This window comes from Phocoena phocoena, chromosome 5, assembly GCF_963924675.1.
Source record: "Phocoena phocoena chromosome 5, mPhoPho1.1, whole genome shotgun sequence".
Taxonomy (NCBI): domain Eukaryota; kingdom Metazoa; phylum Chordata; class Mammalia; order Artiodactyla; family Phocoenidae; genus Phocoena; species Phocoena phocoena.
Genome location: NC_089223.1, coordinates 105,194,167 through 105,214,366, shown reverse-complemented (window position 1 = coordinate 105,214,366; position 20,200 = coordinate 105,194,167). Strand labels below are relative to the sequence as shown.

Below are 20,200 nucleotides of genomic sequence, written 5' to 3'. Positions count from 1 at the left end.
ATAACCTATACTGGAAAAGAATTTGAAAAATAATATATATTGTGTGTTTGTGTGTAACTGAATCACTTTGCTGTACACCTGAAACTAACACATTATCAATTAACTACAAAGTTTTTTGTGTGTGTGTGGTACGCGGGCCTCTCACTGTTGTGGCCTCTCCCGTTCCAGAGCACAGGCTCCGGACGCGCAGGCTCAGCGGCCATGGCTCACGGGCCCAGCTGCTCCGCGGCATGTGGGATCTTCCTGGACCGGGGCACGAACCCGTGTTCCCTGCATCGGCAGGCGGACTCTCAACCACTGCACCACCAGGGAAGCCCAACTATACTTCAAATTTTAAAATGTTTTTTTAAATAGTATGAAACTGAATAAAGGAAAAAAATCTTTTTGAGACCATCTGGTTTTATACTTCAAAGAAATATATATATCAAAAGGCTAAACATTTTTTTGTTCTAAATGAAATACATTTAAAATTCCAAAGTATTCAATCCTGCATTTGATGCGGGAAGTTTATTTACCCTCCTCTGAAGCTATGGATTTTAATAATCACGTCACTGTTTGGTTAGGGAACCTGGAGCTCAGAGGTCTTTCCTGAAATGCTCTCTAGAGATCCAGCATATCGATTTAGCCCTGTAAGCTTGCATACACTCCCAGCTATGTCCTCATAACATTGCAAGGCACCTAGGCAGCACTGCCAAACACATGGCTTCCCACAAGGGCCTACATTCTAAAGTACACTGACCAATCTTTCTCCTTTCACCTGAGAGTGAAAAACAGAACAAAACAAAAAACTGCTAGGTCAGAAAATCTATTGTCAACTAAACTTTCTGGAATTTTCTAAACATTTCCTGCATTCATGTCTCAACAAACAAGGTCTTGAGTGTGTTTATTCATTAAAATATCACCCAATAGACACCATATATTATCCTAACAGCTTTCAAATTTCTCTTCCTATAGTGAAGCATTTATGTTCACCAATACTACTGGAATTAGAATATCCTTAAAGTATCCCAAAACAGCCAACAAAAGCACAAATCCCAATTGTAATCAATTTATTTTCAGTAGGACACTTTAGGGAAAAAATATATAAGCATCAAATATTACTTTTACAAATGTTAGTTACAACTGAGTATCTCTGAGATTCAAGCTCTGAAACAAGGTAATTTTGTATACAAGACTACCATGTCTAGACACTGTAAGTTCCAACTTCTTACCCTCTCAGTTCCTCTCACACCCCAGCCCCACTTAATGCGCAGGTGCTGAATCTATTTTAAGAAGGAGCCAGAGGGGACAAGGAAGAACAGAAGATATGATCATAAAGTGAATTCCTTCTTTTGAAGAGTGTGATTAAGTGCCTACTATGTAACCAAACACGGTACAAGATGTTAGGAATGGAAGATAAGATACAGCCTTTGTCCTAGGGATTTCAGAGAAGACAGGCACACAGGACTACAGAAAGTGTGATGTTTGAGGGACAATAAATGCCACAAATATGAGGTTTTGCTGATGAGAAACCTGAGCTGGGGCTCTACAGCAAAAGGACATTTAACCAGGAGAGGAACAAGTACAAAGACTTGAATGTGTGAAATATAATGTTATGTTCAAGGCCTATAGTTAGGAAGAATTATACCACACAATCTGAGGGACAGTCAATATGGTGACAAGGAGGTTGAAGAGTAATCAAGAGCCAGATCAGGAATATTAAATACAGAGTTTGATCTACTTCCTATAGGTCAATGGTTTTCCAAACTGAGTTCTTTAGATAGCAAGAGTTCACAGAGCTGTTCAGGGCCACACTGGCTGAAAAGGGGGTAGGTAGGTGGCCCTATGAGTCCCCACATTGTATCCATTTCTGCACTGACCAGATGACTTCATTTTAATTGTAAAAACTTTGCAAGGAAGGTGGGGTAGGGGGTGGTGCTTCCACTGCTTTAACAAAGTTCAACAATAGGTATCCATCAAAGGGTATTAAGAAGGGAGTATACATGGTTATATTTGCATTTAAGAATGAGCACACAAGAGCACTTTAAATTGACCAGCAGGTGGAAAAGAGAATAGAAGAACAGAAGCAGAGGGAACAATTAGGAAATGATTAATTCATGGAGAAAGGAAATTAAGAGTGGTAAGAAAAAGTAGAGGTGTGGACAAGCTGGATTTGGGGGTGTGGGTGGAAAAGGAAGTGGTAGAAGTTCCTGCCCAACAAGTTCAACGTTCTCAATGAAGTAAGAAGCAAGCTGGCTGGAAGAATTTAAGGAAAGATGGGTGTGTACATGTACAAGTGGGGGGGGGCATTCAAGATCTGGAAAAGATGGCCAAGGTTGTTTTTTGTTTATTTTATTTATTTATTTTTTTGGCTGCACTGCGTGGCATGTGGGATCTTAGTTCCCTGACCAGGGATTGAACCCATGTCCCCTGCAGTGGAAGCGCAGAATCTTAAGCACTGGATTGCCAGAGAAGTCCCTTGTTTTTGCTTTATAAAGTCCCTTTAAAACCACCACTAAGATTCAAGGACTGTATGTGTTCTTGGTTGAAAATTACAAAATTGTTATACACATATACAACATTAACTATACGATCATAGATTCTCCCAGAAACCCATTACTTGTTCTCTTAATCTTTTCAACATTGAAAAAGCCAAGAGAACAAATTAATTTCACACTTTGAGGCAAAGGTCTGGTTAGAGTAACATCTGTAACGATGGGTAAACACTTCTAGTGCCTTTAGTTGCACTGCAACTTTCTTTCAGAACACAAAGTGTTTTCACCAAGACTCTTTCATTTATGCTTAAAATATCCTATGAGATCAATAGAGGCAACTGACACTTCGCCTTTTGATAGGGAAACTGAAACACAAGAATGGTGAAAATAACTTTCATAGGGTGCAGTCTATTTTAGCATGGCTGACTTGTTCCAAACTCAAATATGTGTCATATGTGGACAGGCACTGATGCCAAAAGTGTTAATAGTGTTATTTGTGAATTTAGGGACTGCCAAAGTTCTCAGCAGAGTCCCATGAGAACGTCAATAGTCTTCTATAATTCACTCTCTTGGGACATAGAGACTATGAGACCAATCTGGGCCTTATATGCATATAAGACAAGATACCACAGGTAACAAAGATTTTGCTTTCATATGGTTCAGTCATGACTTGTATTATAATGAGGCATGTATAATGGCGAGAGTAAAGAAATGTAGAAAGAAAGAATTGTAGCACTGTTGTTAATAGAAAAATAAAATTTTCTCTTTTAAGTATACTTCTAATAATTTAGAAAATTACATTTTATTAAAAATAAGAAAATATTTAATAACAAATAGACGGGTAGAAAAAATAATAGTTTGAAGGGTGCAGTTTGAAGAGCACTGCCTTGGATGATCTCTAGGGTCTTTTTGTTGTTTAAAGTCTTATGACTCAAAGGATAAATTAATCAGGCTTGTTAGAACAATGACGATGGATTTCAGTTTATAAGACTGGCCTATAAGGAAGGGATGATTGAAGTCTTAATTTTAAAATGTAGGTGGTGATTTAAATTTGAGATGGCAAAAGGCATTTTCCTTCTGAAAAATAAACAGAAAATAGGTACAATGATAGAAATAACTGTTCCATCTCAAACTACTGAAGAGACAGAAAGATGACATTTAAAATCAGGAAACATTGGGCTTCCCTGGTGGCACAGTGGTTGAGAGTTCGCCTGCAGGAAACACGGGTTTGTGCCCCGGTCCGGGAAGATCCCACGTGCCATGGAGCGGCTGGGCCCGTGAGCCATGGTCGCTGAGCCTGCGCGTCCGGAGCCCGTGCTCCACAATGGGAGAGGCCACAACAGTGAGAGGCCCGCGTACCGCAAAAAAAAAAAAAAAAAAAAATCAGGAAACACCAATAATCACTATAGGTGGGAGAATCTAAGCATATAGAATGACCCTCTTCCAGTTTTACCAATGCTTCTTTGATCCTTTCTAAACAACTTAGATCTGTTTCATGAGAGAGGGTAAAAATGTCCACATTAATTAGAAAAATGGCTATAAGACAGTGCGAATGGGCAAATCCAAAACTTCTAACTCTATTCTCCCCAAACAATCTGGCAAAATACAAATCAGTAATATTTCCTACAGATGGCATGGGGAGCTGTCAATATGGAGACGTGGAGCTAGTCCAGGTTCTGCCAATAACTAATGACATGAACTTAGGGAAGTCATGTATCATTTCTGGGTACCCTATTTCCTATAATTTCCTATAATGCCAACACTTCATTGGTCAATTTAAAACTTGAAAACTTTGACATTTCTTCTTAATCTCCTATGTGCTATTAGCAGTTAAATCATCATTTTTATTTAAAATATATCAAATCTCTCTTCCCTTTTCTGTCTTATCTTTATTATCATAATCCATGTTCTCAACCTCACTCCGAAATTCCTCCAACAACTTCCACCATCTCCCTACTCTTCTCAACTTGTCAAAATAATAATATCGCTAGAGACCCGAATTTACCTTGTTACTTACCTCCTCCAGTTGTTCCTCATATGTGTACAATGGCATATAATAATCTTTAGACTGGCTTTAGGGTTTTATAAAAATTGACCTCACCTATTTTTCCATCTCCTTTCCCACTACTTGCCAACTCTGTACAAGGTTGCCTGCCCTTGCCCCTTTCCTAGTGCACCCCCTGCCCTTAAAGCCAACATCCTTATTTTATTCCATCTCATGCTGTTTCTCCTCCACTTCTGTCACTGGGATGTCATTCCTTATTGTTTATTTGTTTTACGGCTGATGGTGTGAGGCTACATGATTGTGAACTGTATAAAAATAACTTTAGAACTTTTTCTTTGGAGTTTTTTTTTCTTTCAGCTTCATTGAGGTATAACGACAAATAAAACTAAAGTATGTAAGGTATACAATATGATGATTTGATATATACACTCTGAAAGAATTCCCCCCATCAAGTTAGTTACTGCATCCATCACTTGACACATTTAGGGGTTTTTTTGTTAAATTGTTTTGGTTTTGTTTTTTGGTGAGAACATTTAGCTTGTGCTCTCTTAGCAAATTTTAATTATACAACACAGTACTGTCAACTATAGTCATCATGTTATATATTAGATTTTCAGACTTTATTCATCTTATAACTGAAGGTTTGTACCCTTTTACCAACTATCCAAATTCTTCCTCTCCTTCAAGATCCAGACCACAAGCTTCCCCTTTCCTTCATGAAGTCTTCTCTACCTGTTCTAGTCTAGATGGGCCTTGCCATTCTTTGAACTTCCCAAGTTCTTATCTGTATCACTCACTTGGGTACCTGGGTAAATGTTTATTGGTGATACGTGATCAAGCTGTACACGATGTTCTGATTCTCTTTGAATCACTCTGAAAAAACTACTCTACGGCTTTGTAGTATATTTCTCATCTACCTGAAATGTAGTATATTGCTCATCTACCTGAAATGTAACTTTATGATATGTGTGTATTCCTTTTTCATGTTTTTACTTAAAAAATAATTTTACCCTGAGGTCTTCTCTGACTACTCTATCTTCAATTACTAACTCACCACGCCTCCAATTTCCTTTTTCTACCAAAAGTTTTATGCTTAGCACTTCTTGGTATTCTACATACTATGCACTTTTATTTATGTATGTCTCCCACTCTATAAATAAGAGAGACTTTGTTTTCCTCATTAATGCATCCCAGTTCCTAAAGAGTGCCTGGTAGTTGACAGGTGGTCAAGAAATACTTTTGGAATGATTCATTATTAAAAAACTAAAAGCAAGATTAGTAACAGTGATTAATAATAATAAGCAAACACTAATATAAAATTGAGAACTTATTATGTGCTAGGCCCTGCACGCATTATCCATATAACATTACGTAATTCCATTATTATTTAACTCTGACATATTTTCCTCCTTGCCAAATAAAACAAGGCTTAAAGAGGTTAAATAATGTTCCCAAGAACACACAGCTAATAGACATTATTAAAAATGAGCCCCCGGCGTATTTAGTACTGAAAATAAGTCCTTGGCTGAGCTTATCCAACTGTAAAAAACTAAATACAAAATTAGATTCTTTTTTGGATATGAGGGAAGAACTCCTTCGGTAGTCACTTGAAAATCTCTTTTTTTTTTTTAATAACAGCTGATATTTTAATTTCCTGTCCTCTTTTCTTGTTAGTAATTTATCTTATACTTTTCCCTAAACTTTTACTCTTCCTTACTTACTCACCCTTCACCACCAGGAAGAGAAAATCTTCTGACTAATGTTATGACTTCACTAAAGAGATAACAATTCTATCTTAAAAATGTGTCTCAGTTCTCATGTTAAGGCCAAGTACAGAATGAGTAGCCACAGTCCCCACAGTGAGAGGTAAAGCAACCACTAAGGCAGGAGGGGAAAAGCAAAGAATGCTTTATTCATAATTACCTAAGATTTTCCAGCATGAGAGGGGAAAGAGGAAGTCTATTTTCAGTGACAATGATTACTCTAAAAACATTAACATGTAAGGGGAAAATTTTCATTATGAGAGTTACCACTGTGCTGAGATCTCTTTCCCTTACACAGTGACTTAAAATTCCCAGGGCAGAGAGGTAATCTAGGCAGATGCACTTGCCCTATGTCTTGAAAATGGCAACATCCAGGGATCATGGGAGTTTAACTGAGGACACACTGGAAAGGATTTCTCAGCACCAGGTCAGTCTCTAAGAAGTATCAAGTGGCAGAGCGGATACTTATATCCTCAGGCATCTGGAGTGAGGGAAGAGATTACAGCTACACAGGCTTTTTAGAAGATCTGCTATGCTGAATGTATAAACAAGATTCAGTGAAACTAAATTATCTGCTAAAGAGTTATAGATGGAAAAAAAAAACAAAAAACCTCATTCTTCCTTTTCTCTAGCTAACCTGCATTTTCTTTTCTACAATGCATCCACAATTTAAACTGGTTTACAGTACAGGCAAAGGTATACATAGTAGAATTCATTCTAGTGTTCATCTTAAATATTTTGGGGAAAAAAGATACATCAGTTCTCTACTTCTATATGTTTATATAAATGATAGTGATGTGATAAAAAAAAAAACCCTTAAAAAAAAAACAAAGAAACCCTTTAGGTTGGGACACTCATTAGCAAAACAAATTGATCTTTATTAAGATCAACTATAAGAACATAATGAAAAAAGTGTCTTTCTCTCAGTACCTCTATTTGTATTTTCAGAAAAATCACGTGAAAAAAATCACATAGGCTCTCCTGAGATCTGTCATTCTAAACTTTAGTTCTCTGTTAGTTCTACGAAGCCAAACTGTCATGAAACCCAGCTGCCTAGGTTCAAGAGGTACTCACTTTCAGACCAGCAAATAACCACAGAATAGCACTTTTTTTGGGTCCTCAACAAGATTGAGACAAAGTGGCCATAGGTGATGTAAGAATGGAGAAGAGAAATACTGTGACAAGTGGTTAGAGATAGCACCTTCCTCCATGCTTATTATTATATTTGAATGGCTCTTATCTCTCTTTTATTAAAATAGCAAACATTAAGAATCTGATGAAAATCTACCTTTTCTTCAGAGGAAAAAAAAAAATGTATGTATCAGTACTTAAAAGTCAGCACACAACTTTAGGGGATTCATAGACCTTAAAATCTAAGCCATGCATCCTAAGCATAGATAATAGAGGTATCTGAGAGAGTACAGAGTAACTTAGCGTTGGAGGTTGTAAGAGAGATTGACCATTAAACTGAGAACAAACTTACACTCGCAAACAAGCACCAACTGTCCCTAGTGTCTTACCAGCAGCTCTATCCCTCACTGCGCCTCCTGGGTCATGGCCTGTTGGCTGCTGCGGAGCCCATCTCCTGCTTCCACCCGTGGTAACTCAACAGGAGCGAGGGCAAGTAGACAATCTTGAGAGGGTCTGCTGCTGAATGGTGGCCAGCCTGGAAAAGATACAGTTTGAATATTTTTAAGTTAGCAAAAAGGAACACAGCATGTACATCTGGTATGAAAGCTACTGCGTAGCATTTAAAGGTTTCAGGTGCCTATAATTGGATATTTCCACTATGCCATTGGCTGTGAAAAATACGGGGCTGGAGGATCTTTCTCAAATCAATGAAAGTCCCAACTGCACCACAGTATTTGTCTAATATTTGTAGAGCAGTTTGCAATATGCAAAGCATCTCTGCTCACATCAGTTTGTGATCACATCTTGATTGTGATAATCAATTAGGTTTGAGACCCACTGGCTTGTATTACTTCATCTGTTGAATATAATAGTTCTCAGCCTTGGTTATAGTTATCACCTTGGGTGTAAAGTTGAGGCCTCACGTTCAGAGATTCTGATTTGTTGGCCTAAAATGAAGCCTTGCTCCCCAGGTGTTTCTAAGGTGCAGCCAGGATAGAGAATCATTAGCATAACTCCTTCTACTTGTTGAGATGTAGCACTAACTTAACTCATAAGTAGCAAATGTCTATTCCGAATATACCACATCAAGACAATGTGTTAAGTGCTGTGGGAAAGGTAAAGCATTATAACATGTGACCCTGTGCTCGGGGCTTTAATTTACCTGGACACATACTTTCAAAAGATCACATAATAAGATAAATACTTTAAAAATATAACCAAAGTAAGCCTTCACTGGTCAAAGATGTAGTGAAAATCTTGAAATAAGAGAAAAAGTTTAATGCATGAGGAAAGGCTTCTTCTGAGTTTTAAGGGCAGGATGAAATTCAGAGAAAGAGAGAGGCATAGAGAGAGACAGCACTGTTTTCAAGAAAAAACACAGCTGCAAGAATATGCAAAGTAAACTGAAGGATACCTAAAAAGCCCATTCTGATGGGAGGGTTACTATAAAGAGCATTAAGAGAATTTGGAGAGGCAGTTTTGACCTGGAATGTAAAGAGTATTGGTAAAATGACAAAAGAGTTGAGCCATTTTCCAAAATATCTGGAAATAGTATCTGAAATAGTACTGGAAGCTGCTGAAGGCTCATGTCCCAAGAGGTCTTAGTAAATTTACTGGGTTCTTAGTAAATGCCAGACACCATGCTAAAGCACTACATATGTTAGCTCATTTAACACAAACATCTGGAGAGGTAATTATTATTATCCCTATTTTACAGAGTCAGAAGGGGGGGGTCACAATTTTCTCAGTTACATAGCTAGAAATAGTATGCTGAGACTGGGGCATGCCATTGTTTTTTAGCAACATGGCATCATAAAAGTCACGTATTAAGATTGAGGGTTTTTAAAGATTGAGATATAACTCACATACCATAGAATTCATCATTCTGAAGCATTCTGTGGGTTCAGTATATTCAAAAAGTTGTGCCATTATTGCCACTATCAAATTCCAGAACAATTTCATCACTCCTGAAATAATTCCAGTACCCATTAGGAGTCAGTCCTCATTCATCGCTCCTCTACCTAATTGACCTTCTCTCTCTAGGGATTTGCCTATTCTGGATATTTCAGATATATTAAATCATGAAAAATTTGGCTTTTTGTTTCTGATTTCTTTCACTGAGCATAATGTTTCCAAAGTTCATCTATGTCTTAGTGTGTATCAGTACTTCCTTTTTATGTCTGATATCCCACTGTATAGATGTACCACACTCTTATCTATTCATGATAAATATTTGGGTTATTTCTACATTTTGGGTATTATAAATAGTGCTACTATGAACATTCATTTACAAGTCTTTTTCTATTGTGGTAAAATATGTGTAACATAAAATTTACTAATTTAACCATATTTGAAATGTATAACGGTGGCATTAAGCACATTCACGCTGTTGTGCAACCATCACAACCATCTCCAGAACTTTTTCATTTTCTGAAACCAAACTCCATACCCATTAAACAACTCCCCATTCTCCCCTCTCCCAAGCCCCTGGCAAACACAATTCTACTTTTGGTCTCTATGAATTTGACATTCGAGGTAGCTCATACAGAATCCTATTCGTTCTTTTGTGACTGGTTTATTTCACCTAGCATAATGTCTTCAAGATTCACCCATGTTGTACCATGTGTCAGAATTTCCTTCCTTTTTAAGGAAGAAGAGTGTTCCATTATATGTATATACCACATTTTGGTTTTCCATTTATCTGTTGATAGACATGGGTTGCTTCCACCTTAAGGCTACTGTGAATAATGCTGCTTTGAACATGTGTGTTCATTGTTTATAAGTTTTTATATGGACATATGTTTTCAATTCTCTTGGGAGGAAAATTCCTAGGAGTAGAATTGCAAGGTCATATGATAATTCTATGTTTAACCTTTTGAAGACTGCCAAACTGTTTTTACAAAGTCTCTGTGCCATTTTACATTCCCATCAGCAACTGTGTGAGAGTTCCAATTTTTCCACACCCTCATGAACACTTGTTATTGTCTCTTTTTTTAAAGCTATCCTAGTGGGTGTGATGTAGTAGAAGATTTAGGGGTTCTAAATCATTACATATAAGATATTGGCTTGGGACGTCCCTGGTGGTCCAGCGGTAAAGAATCCACCTTACAGGAGACTGGTTCAAGATGGTGGAGTAGAAGGATGTGCGCTCACTTCCTCTTGAGAGAACACTGGAATCACAACTAACTGCTGAACAATCATCGAAAGAAAGACACTGGAACTCACTAAAACAGATACCCCACACCCAAAGACAAAGGAGAAGCCACAAAGAGATGGTAGGGGGGCACAATCACAATAAAATCAAATCCCATAACCACTGGGTGGGTGAATCACAAACTGGAGAACACTTATACCACAGAAGTCCACCCACTGGTATGAAAGTTCTGAGCCCCACGTCAGGCTTCCCAACCTGGGGGTCCAGCAACAGGGAGGAATTCCCAGAGAATCAGACTTTGAAACCTAGCAGGATTTGATTGCAGGACTTCGGCAGGACTGGGGGAAACAGAGACTCCACTCCTGGAGGGCACACACAATGTAGTGTGTGCATCAGGACACAGGGGGAAGGAGCAGTGACCCCATGAGACTGAAAAAGGCCTACCTGCCAGTGTTAGAGGGTCTCCTGCACAGGCGGGGGGTGGCTGTGGCTCATCGTGGGGACAAGGACACTGGCAGCAGAAGTTCTGGGAAGTACTCCTTGGCATGAGCCCTCCCAGAGTTGCCATTAGCCCCACCAAACAGCCCAGGTAGGCTCCAGTGTTGGGTTGCCTCAGGCCAAACAACCAGCAGGGAGGGAACCCAGCCCCACCCATCAGCAGACGAGCAGATTAAAGTTTTACGGAGCTCTGCCCAATAGAGCAACACCCAGCTCTACCCACCACCACTCCTCCCAACAAGAAGCTTGCACAAGTGTCTTAAAGATAGCCTCATCCACCAGAGAGCAGACAGCAGAAGCAAGAAGACAGACAATCCTGCAGCCTGTGGGATGAAAACCACATTCACAGAAGGATAAACAAAATGAAAAGACAGAGGACTATGTATCAGATGAAGGAACAAGATAAAACCCCAGAGAATCAATTACATTAAGTGGAGACAGGCAACCTTTCAGACAAAGAATTCAGAATAATGAGAGAGAAGATGATCCAGGACCTTGGAAGAAGAATGGGGGCAAAGATTGAGAAGATGCAAGAAATGTTTAAGAAAGACCTAGAAGAATTAAAGAACAAACACCTAGAAGAATTAAAGAACAAACAAACAGAGATGAACAATTCAATAACTGAAATGAAAAATACACTAGAAGGAATCAATAGCAGAATAACTGAGGCAGAAGAACAGATAAGTAACCTGGAAGACAGAATGGTGGAATTCACTGCTGCAGAACAGAATGAAGAAAAAAGAATGAAAAGAAATGAAGACAGCCTAAGAGACCTCTGGGACAACATTAAACGCACTAACATTTGCATTATAGGGGTCCCAGAAGGAGAAGAGGGAGACAAAGGACCCACGAAAATATCTGAAGAGATTATAGTAGAAAACTTCCTCCACATGGGAAAGGAAATAGCTACCCAAGTCCAGGAAGCACAGAGAGTCCCAGGAAGGATAAACCAAAGGACAAACATGCCAAGGCACATAGTAATCAAACTGACAAAAATTAAAGACAAAGAAAAATTATTAAAAGCAACAAGGGAAAAATGACAAATAACATACAAGGGAACTCCCATAAGGTTAACAGCTGATTTCTCAGCAGAAACTCTACAAGCCACAAGGGAGTGGCATGACATATTTAAAGTGATGAAAGGTAAGAACCTACAACCAAGATTACTCTACTCAGCAAGGATCTCATTCAGATTCAACAAAAAAACAAAAGCTTTACAGACAAACAAAAGCTAAGAGAATTCAGCACCACCAAACCAGCTTTACAACAAATGCTAAAGGAACTTCTCTAAGTGAGAAACACAAGAGAAGAAAAGGACCTACAAAAACAAACCCAAAACAATTAAGAAAATGGCAATAGGAATATACATATAAATGATAACCTTAAATGTGAATGGATTAAACACTCCAACCAAAAGACACAGACTGCCTGAACTGACACAAAAAGAAGACTCATATATATGCTGTCTACAAGAGACCCACTTCAGACCTAGGGACACAAACAGAGTGAAAGTGAGGGGATGGAAAAAGATATTCCATGCAAATGGAAATCAAAAGAAAGCTGGAGTAGCAATACTCATATCAGATAAAATAGACTTTAAAATAAAGAATGTTACAAGAGACAAGGAAGGACACTACATAATGATCAAGGGATTAATCCAAAAAGAAGATATAACAATTATAAATATATATGTGCCCAACATAGGAGCACCTCAATACATAAGGCAACTGCTAACAGCTATAAAAGAGGAAATCGACAGTAACACAATAATAGTGAGGGAATTAACACTTCACTTACACCAACAGACAGATCATCCACATAGGAAATTAATAAGGAAACATGAGCTTTAAATGACACAACAGACCAGACAGATTTAATTGATACCTATAGGACATTCCATCCATAAACAGCAGATTACACTTTCTACTCAAGTGCACATGGAACATTCTCCAGGATAGATCACATCTTGGGTCACAAATCAAGGCTCAGTAAATTTAAGAACACTGAAATCATATCAAGCATCTTTTCCGACCATAATGCTATGAGATTAGAAATAAATTACAGGGAAAAAAACATAAAAAACACAAACACATGGAGGCTAAATAATACATTACTAAATAACCAAGAGATCAATGAAGAAATCAAAGAGAAAATAAAAAAAATACCTAGAGACAAATGACAATGAAAACACGAAGATCCAAAACCTATAGGATGCAGCAAAAGCAGTTCTAAGAGGGAAGTTTATAGCAGTACAATCCTACCTCAAGAAAGACGAAAAATCTCAAATAAACAATCTAACCTTAAACCTAAAGGAACTAGAGAAAGAAGAACAAAACCCAAAGTTAGGAGAGGGAAAGAAATCATAAAGATCAGAGCTGAAATAAATGAAATAGAAACAAAGAAAACAATAGCAAAGATCAATAAAATTAAAAGCTGGTTCATTGAGAAGACAAAATTGATAAACCTTTAGCCAGACTCATCAAGAAAAAGAGCAAGAGGACTCAAATCAATAAAATTAGAAATGAAAAAGGAGAAGTTACAACAGACACCACAGAAATACAAAGCATCATAAGAGACTACTACAAGCAACTCTATGCCAATAAAATGGACAACCTGGAAGAAATGGACAAATTCTTAGAAAGGTATAACCTTGCAAGACTGAATCAGGAAGAAATAAATTGAAACTGTGATTAAAAATCTTCCAACAAACAAAAGTCCATGGACCAGATGGCTTCACAGGTGAATTCTATCAAACATTTAGAGAAGAGCTAACACCCATGCTTCTCAAACTCTTCCAAAAAATTGCAGAGGAAGGGACACTCCCAAACTCATTCCACGAGGCCACCATCACCCTGATACCAAAACCAGACAAATACACTACAAAAAAAGAAAATTACAGACCAATATCACTGATGAATATAGATGAAAAAATCCTCAACAAAATACTAGCAAACAGAATCCAACAACACATTAAAGGATCATACACCATGATCAAGTGGGATTTATCCCAGGGATGCAAGGATTCTTCAATATATGCAAATCAATCAATGTGATACACCATATTAACAAACTGAAGAAAAAAAACAATGTGATCATCTCAATAGATGCAGCAAAGGCTTTAGACAAAATTCAACACCCACTTATGATAAAAACTCTGCAGAAAGTGGGCATAGAGGGAACCTACCTCAACATAATAAAGGCCTTATATGACAAACCTACAGCAAACATCATTCTCAATGGTGAAAAACTGAAACCATTTCCTCTAAAATCAGGAACAAGACAAGGATGTCCACTCTCACCACTATTATTCAACATAATTTTGGAAGTCCTAGGCACGGCAATCAGAGAAGAAAAAGAAATAAAAGGAATACAAATTGGAAAAGAAGAAGTAAAACTGTCACTGTTTGCAGATGACGTGACACTATACGTAGAAAATCCTAAAGATGCTACCAGAAAACTACTAGAGCTCGTCAATGAATTTGGTAAAGTAGCAGGATACAAAATTAATGCACAGAAATCTCTTCCATTCCTATACATTAACAATGAAAGATAAGAAAGAGAAATTAAGGAAACAATCCCGTTCACCACTGCAACAAAAAGAATAAAATACCTAGGAGTAAACCTACCTAAGGAGGTAAAACACTTGTACTCAGAAAACTGTAAGACACGGATGAAAGAAATCAAAGATGACATAAACAAATGGAGAGATATACCATGTTCTTGGAGTGGAAGAATCAATACTATGAAAATGACTATATTACCCAAGGCAATCTACAGATTCAATGCAATCCCTATCAAACTACCAATGGCATTTTTTACAGAACTAGAATTAAAAATCTTAAAATTTGTATGGAGACACAAAAGACCCCAAATAGCCAAAGCAATCTTGAGGGAAAAAAAACAGAGCTGGAGGAACCAGACTCCCTGACTTCAGACTATACTACAAAGCTACAGTAATCAAGACAGTGTAGTACTGGTACAAAAACAGAAATATATATCAATGGAACTGGATAGAAAGCCCAGAGATAAACCCACACACCTATGGTCAACTAATCTATGACAAAGGAGGCAAGGATATACAATGGAGAAAAGACAGTCTTTTCAATAAGTGGTGCCGGGACAACTGGACAGCTACATGTAAAAGAATGAAATTAGAACAGTCCCTAACACCATACACAAAAATAAACTCAAAATGGATGAAAGACCTAAATGTAAGGCCAAACACTATAAAACCCTTAGAGGAAAACATAGGAAGAACACTCTTTGACATAAATCACAGCAAGATATTTTTTGACCCACCTCCTAGAGTAATGGAAATAAAAATAAAAATAAACAAATGGGACCTAATGAAACTTAAAAGCTTTTGCACAGTAAAGGAAAACTATAAACAAGATGAAAAGACAGCCCTCAGAATGGGAGAAAATATTTGCAAGCGAATCAATGGACAAAGGATCAATCTCCAAAATATACAAACAGCTCAGGCAGTTCAATATCATAAAAACAAACAACCCAATCAAAAAATGGGCAGAAGACCTAAATAGACATTTCTCCAAAGAAGACATACAGATGGCCAAGAGGCACATGAAAAGCTGCTCAACATCACTAATTATTAGAGAAATGTAAATCAAAACTACAATGAGGTATCACCTCACACCAGTTAGAATGGGCATCCTCAGAAAATCTACAAACAACAAATGCTGGAGCGGGTGTGGAGAAAAGGGAACCCTCTTGCACTGCTGGTGGGAATGTAAATTGATACAGCCACTGTGGAGAACAGTATGGAGGTTCCTTAAAAAACTAAAAATAGAATTACCATATGACCCAGCAATCCCACTACTGGGCATATACCCAGAGAAAACCAGAGTGTAAAAAGACACATGCAGCCCAGCGTTCACTGCAGCACTATTTACAATAGCCAGGTCATGGAAGCAACCTAAATGCCTATCAACAGACGAATGGATAAAGAAGATGTGGTACGTGTATACAACGGAATATTACTCAGTAATAAAAAGGAACGAAATTGGGTCATTTGTAGAAACGTGGATGGACCTAGAGACTGTCAGAGTGAAGTAAGAAAGAGAAAAACAAATATTGTATATTAACGCATATGTGTGGAATCTAGAAAAATGGTACAGGTGAACGGTTTGCATGGCATAAATAGAGACACAGGTGTAGAGAACAAACGTATGGACACCAAGGGGGGAAAGCTGGTGGTGGGGGCTGCGTGTGTCGTGGTGGGATGAATTGGGAGATTGGGATTGACATATATAGACTAATATGTATAAAATCGATAACTAATAAGAACCTCCTGTATAAAAAAAAATTAAAAGAGAAGATCTAAAAACTTAAAAAAAAAAGGAGAAGAATCTGCCTTACAATGCAACGGACGTGGGTTCGATCTCTGGTCAGGGATCTAAGATCCCATGTGCTAGGGGGTAACTAAGCCCACACCCCACAACCACTGAGCTTGAGCGCTTCAACTAGAGCCCGCATGTTGTGAAGTACAGAGCCCATGCGCCACAACTAGAGAAAACCCACACACAGAACTAGAGAGAAGCCCATGCGCTGCAACAAATGATCCTGCATGCCTCAATGAAGATCCCGTGTGCAGCAACCAAGCCCTGATGCAGCCCCCAAAAATTAAATAAATAAATAATAAATCTTAAAAAAAAAAAGGGATTGGCTTGCCACAGTTCAGATGTTAAGTGATAAGTCTGAACAAGATGCTGGCAGAGGAAATGAAATAAAATGATCAAGCAAAGAAATATTACTGATTGAGAAATGGGTGGATATTAGTAACACTCTAGATGTAGGGAGAAAAAGAAAGACTCAATTATAGTAATAAAGCTTTGAGCTTGGTTGCCTGGAAGAACGATGGTATTAATCAGAGAAAATTCTATAAAGGAATTTGAAATGACAAAATAAATTTTTGACATCATGTATTTGAGGAATCTATGTATTCCAAATAAATAATTATCAGACAGGTAAAGATCAGGAGGTTAGGGCTGGAGACAAAAAAACCCCTCACAAGATATTTCATTAACATCTTTATTGGAGTATAATTGCTTTTACCTTGTGATTTTAAAAAAGGTCAAAGAAGCATTGGTAAAACTAGAAGAGGGTCATTGTATATCCTTAGATTCCTAAGGCTGGGTTTAGCAACTTATGTACCAAACACTGAGGAAGGAAGGAAGCACTTTACTTCCTGTTTTCTGTTTAAAATAGTAATATAAAACCTAAGTGGTTAATGTATTCTTTACACTCAGAGTTTTATCAGAACTTGGTTGGTATGGGATTTTTATCTATACTGTGGGGCATTCAGGACAGCAGTGCCCTTGGCTCAGACTGGTGTGAGCAGGCTTAGTGTAACTGCCCTCTAAAGAAAGACACAAGATGGGGAGTCCTAGAGAAATGCGTGTCACTGCAAGCAGTTATCTGATTGACTGGGAACCAAGCTGGCAAATTATCAAGGAGAACATGAAGTTCCAGTTTTCTATGCCTCAAAGAGCCCCCTTATAGAAAGAAGCCATCCCAACAAATAGAATGTACACCTGTAAGAGACCACAAGACTCTTGTTAGAACACAGTTCTTCAACGGTCAGTGATCTTGGCTTTGTTCAGTTTTGGAAAGTCTCCAACATGATAACATTCAGGAATCACTACAGTGATGACTCATATGCTTGGGTAGCTCTTTTGAAAGAGAACGTTAATAATACTATTTAGGATGCTATGGTAAGTAGTCTCAAAGAAAATGTAAAACATTATCAGTCTGCTGATACACTGAGTTTTCCCTCTGACCTGATATACTGAGATTATAAAGGAAAAAACAAATCATTTAGAAGGCAAAACAGAATAAACATAAAGGGTAACTGCTGCCAAAGACAGAAGTTAAGGTAAGAGCCAGAAAAACAAAGAAAAAAAAGCAAAAACAAAAAAAGAGAGAAATTTAAGAATGAAAGCCTATGAACACATTGAAAAGTTTTCACTCCCACACACATATCTACATTTTTAACTGAACGAAATAAACCTCATGGTTAATATCACCATCTTTCTGAGGATAATGTGGTTCGAAGACAGATTTTTCTTTTGTTTCCCTAAATTGAAGCTTATTCTGGTATTTTATCTTCATCAGCTATTCACTGTTTTAAAAGGATAATATCTTTCTTCAATATTTTCCAGAATGTAGATGAAAAAATAACAGTGATAATAAAAATAGCTAAGATTTATTGAATGCATTCTTAGTCATTTAATCTTCAAAATACTTTCAGTCATGTTCCTTAGCACACACTTTGTAGGTGGCAGGCCTTCAGAGCCTGTGCTCTTAACTGCCATGCTTCATGGCCTCCAACACCTTGTAGGAGATTCAATGAAGAATACATTTCATTTTGGTGATAGGTAAATTATTCTGTATTTAAAATCCTAGTAGCTGACACTTTCCTTCAAAAATGGAACAAAACTTTTCTTTACAAACCAGTCACTCTACCTATAAACATGTATACATCAATGCATGCTATGTATCATGTATAGAAATCTTTTTTGGGGGTCTTAAATACATTCTCCTTTCAATAAACGGATATTTCCCTGATCAAGACATTAAATAAATACTTCCATCGTGAACAGGGCACTATGTTTATCCTGCTGGATCTAGGCTGTCTTTTCCCCTTGATGCTAATCATCCACCATCATTGCACGTCTCTTCAAAGCTTCCCAGCAACAGGTGTTTCCTTGCTGTTGTCATGCCCCCTCAGCTGCTCCCCTGCTTGATGTGATCCTCCTCCAGGTCTAAATGGGGTCAGACTGGAAGTTCACTGAACAGCAGGTTACTGGCCTCAGCAGGATATACCCACAACTCAGTTCTCCTCCCTCTTTCCTCTCCCCACCCCACCATGCCCCAACAAGCGTGCACTCATGCTTACTCTCTCTCTCTGCAAGTAAATGATCCCAACTGTAAGGTGCCCAAAGGGAAATGCTGTTTCAGAATGTCAGCTACTTGGCAGCAATGGCTGTTCTATTAATGCTTAAAAAAAACCCCAAAAAACAGGGACTTCCTTGGTGGCACAGTGGTTAAGAATCCACCTGCCAATGCAGGGGACACTGGTTCGAGCCCTGGTCTGGGGAGATCCCACATGCCGTGGAGCAACTAAGCCCATGGGCCACAACTACCGAGCCCGTGTGCCAAAACTACTGAAGCCCACGTGCCTAGAACCTGTGCTCTGCAACAAGAGAAGCCACTGCAATGAGAAACCCGCGCACTGAAATGAAGTGTAGCCCCCGCTCGCCACAACTAGAGAAAGCCCGCGCACAGCAAAGAAGACCCAACACAGCCAAAAATAAAATAAATAAAATAAATTAATTAAAAAGAAAAAAGCAAAACAAAAAAAGAAAACCAAAAACACTACAGGAGTTAAAGTTCTAAGAAGAAAACTAAAGAAAATCCTCATGCATATTTATTCCCTGCTCTTCCTAACATAAAGTGGTGACTCCAAGGAAAAATTCAGTGAGCATTTACAGAACAAATTCCACTAAGATAAAAATATATACACCAAACAAGATTGTTTCTAATGAAGTCTTTATAGAACTAAAATTGCCGAACAAAGCTGAAATATTAGACAGTTATAAACTGTTTGACATAGTATTTCTATTGCACAAAGAAATTAAGAACCAAACAGAAATGCAGAGGTACAGGTATAAATTCACTTGGCATTGTGTATAGATTATCAACTTATATACCTTCCAGAAACAAACAAGCAACCAAAGTTATGAGGGAATAGATATTTTGAAAAAATGTGATGGAAATTCCACATTAAAAGAAAATATTGAGTAAAAATCAAGCAGAACAAGCATATATAATTTCTTGCATCTGAAATGCAAACATTTCTATGACACTCTGACACTTGCTAATACTTGGTCAGAAACTGTCAGAAACTGGGCTATAATTAACTAATGGAGGTGTGCCCAATGTCTTAACTCTGAAAAGCCAATAGAGGATATAGTTTATCTTTTATCCACTAAAATAGGAAACATAATTCTTTATAACAGAACTGCCATTCCCAATGTTTAAGCATTTTAGGGATCCCTTCTAGAAATTCTGTGTAGTGGAGGAAAGAAAAGGGGCAGAGAAGAAGAGGTGAAGAAAAATGTGTACACTGATTCTATGGTTCATCTGTTCCTTTTTC

General features: G+C 37.9%; 1 protein-coding gene across 1 annotated transcript in view; it reads right to left on the bottom strand.

The window, feature by feature from the left end:
* Window positions 1-20,200, bottom strand: part of TET2 (tet methylcytosine dioxygenase 2) — a 130,451-nt gene that overhangs the window by 77,570 nt on the left and 32,681 nt on the right. Inside the window, exon 2 of the mRNA XM_065877726.1 lies at window positions 7,763-7,908. The gene's annotated coding sequence lies outside the window, so the exon portion shown is untranslated. The remainder of the gene's footprint in view (window positions 1-7,762; window positions 7,909-20,200) is intronic.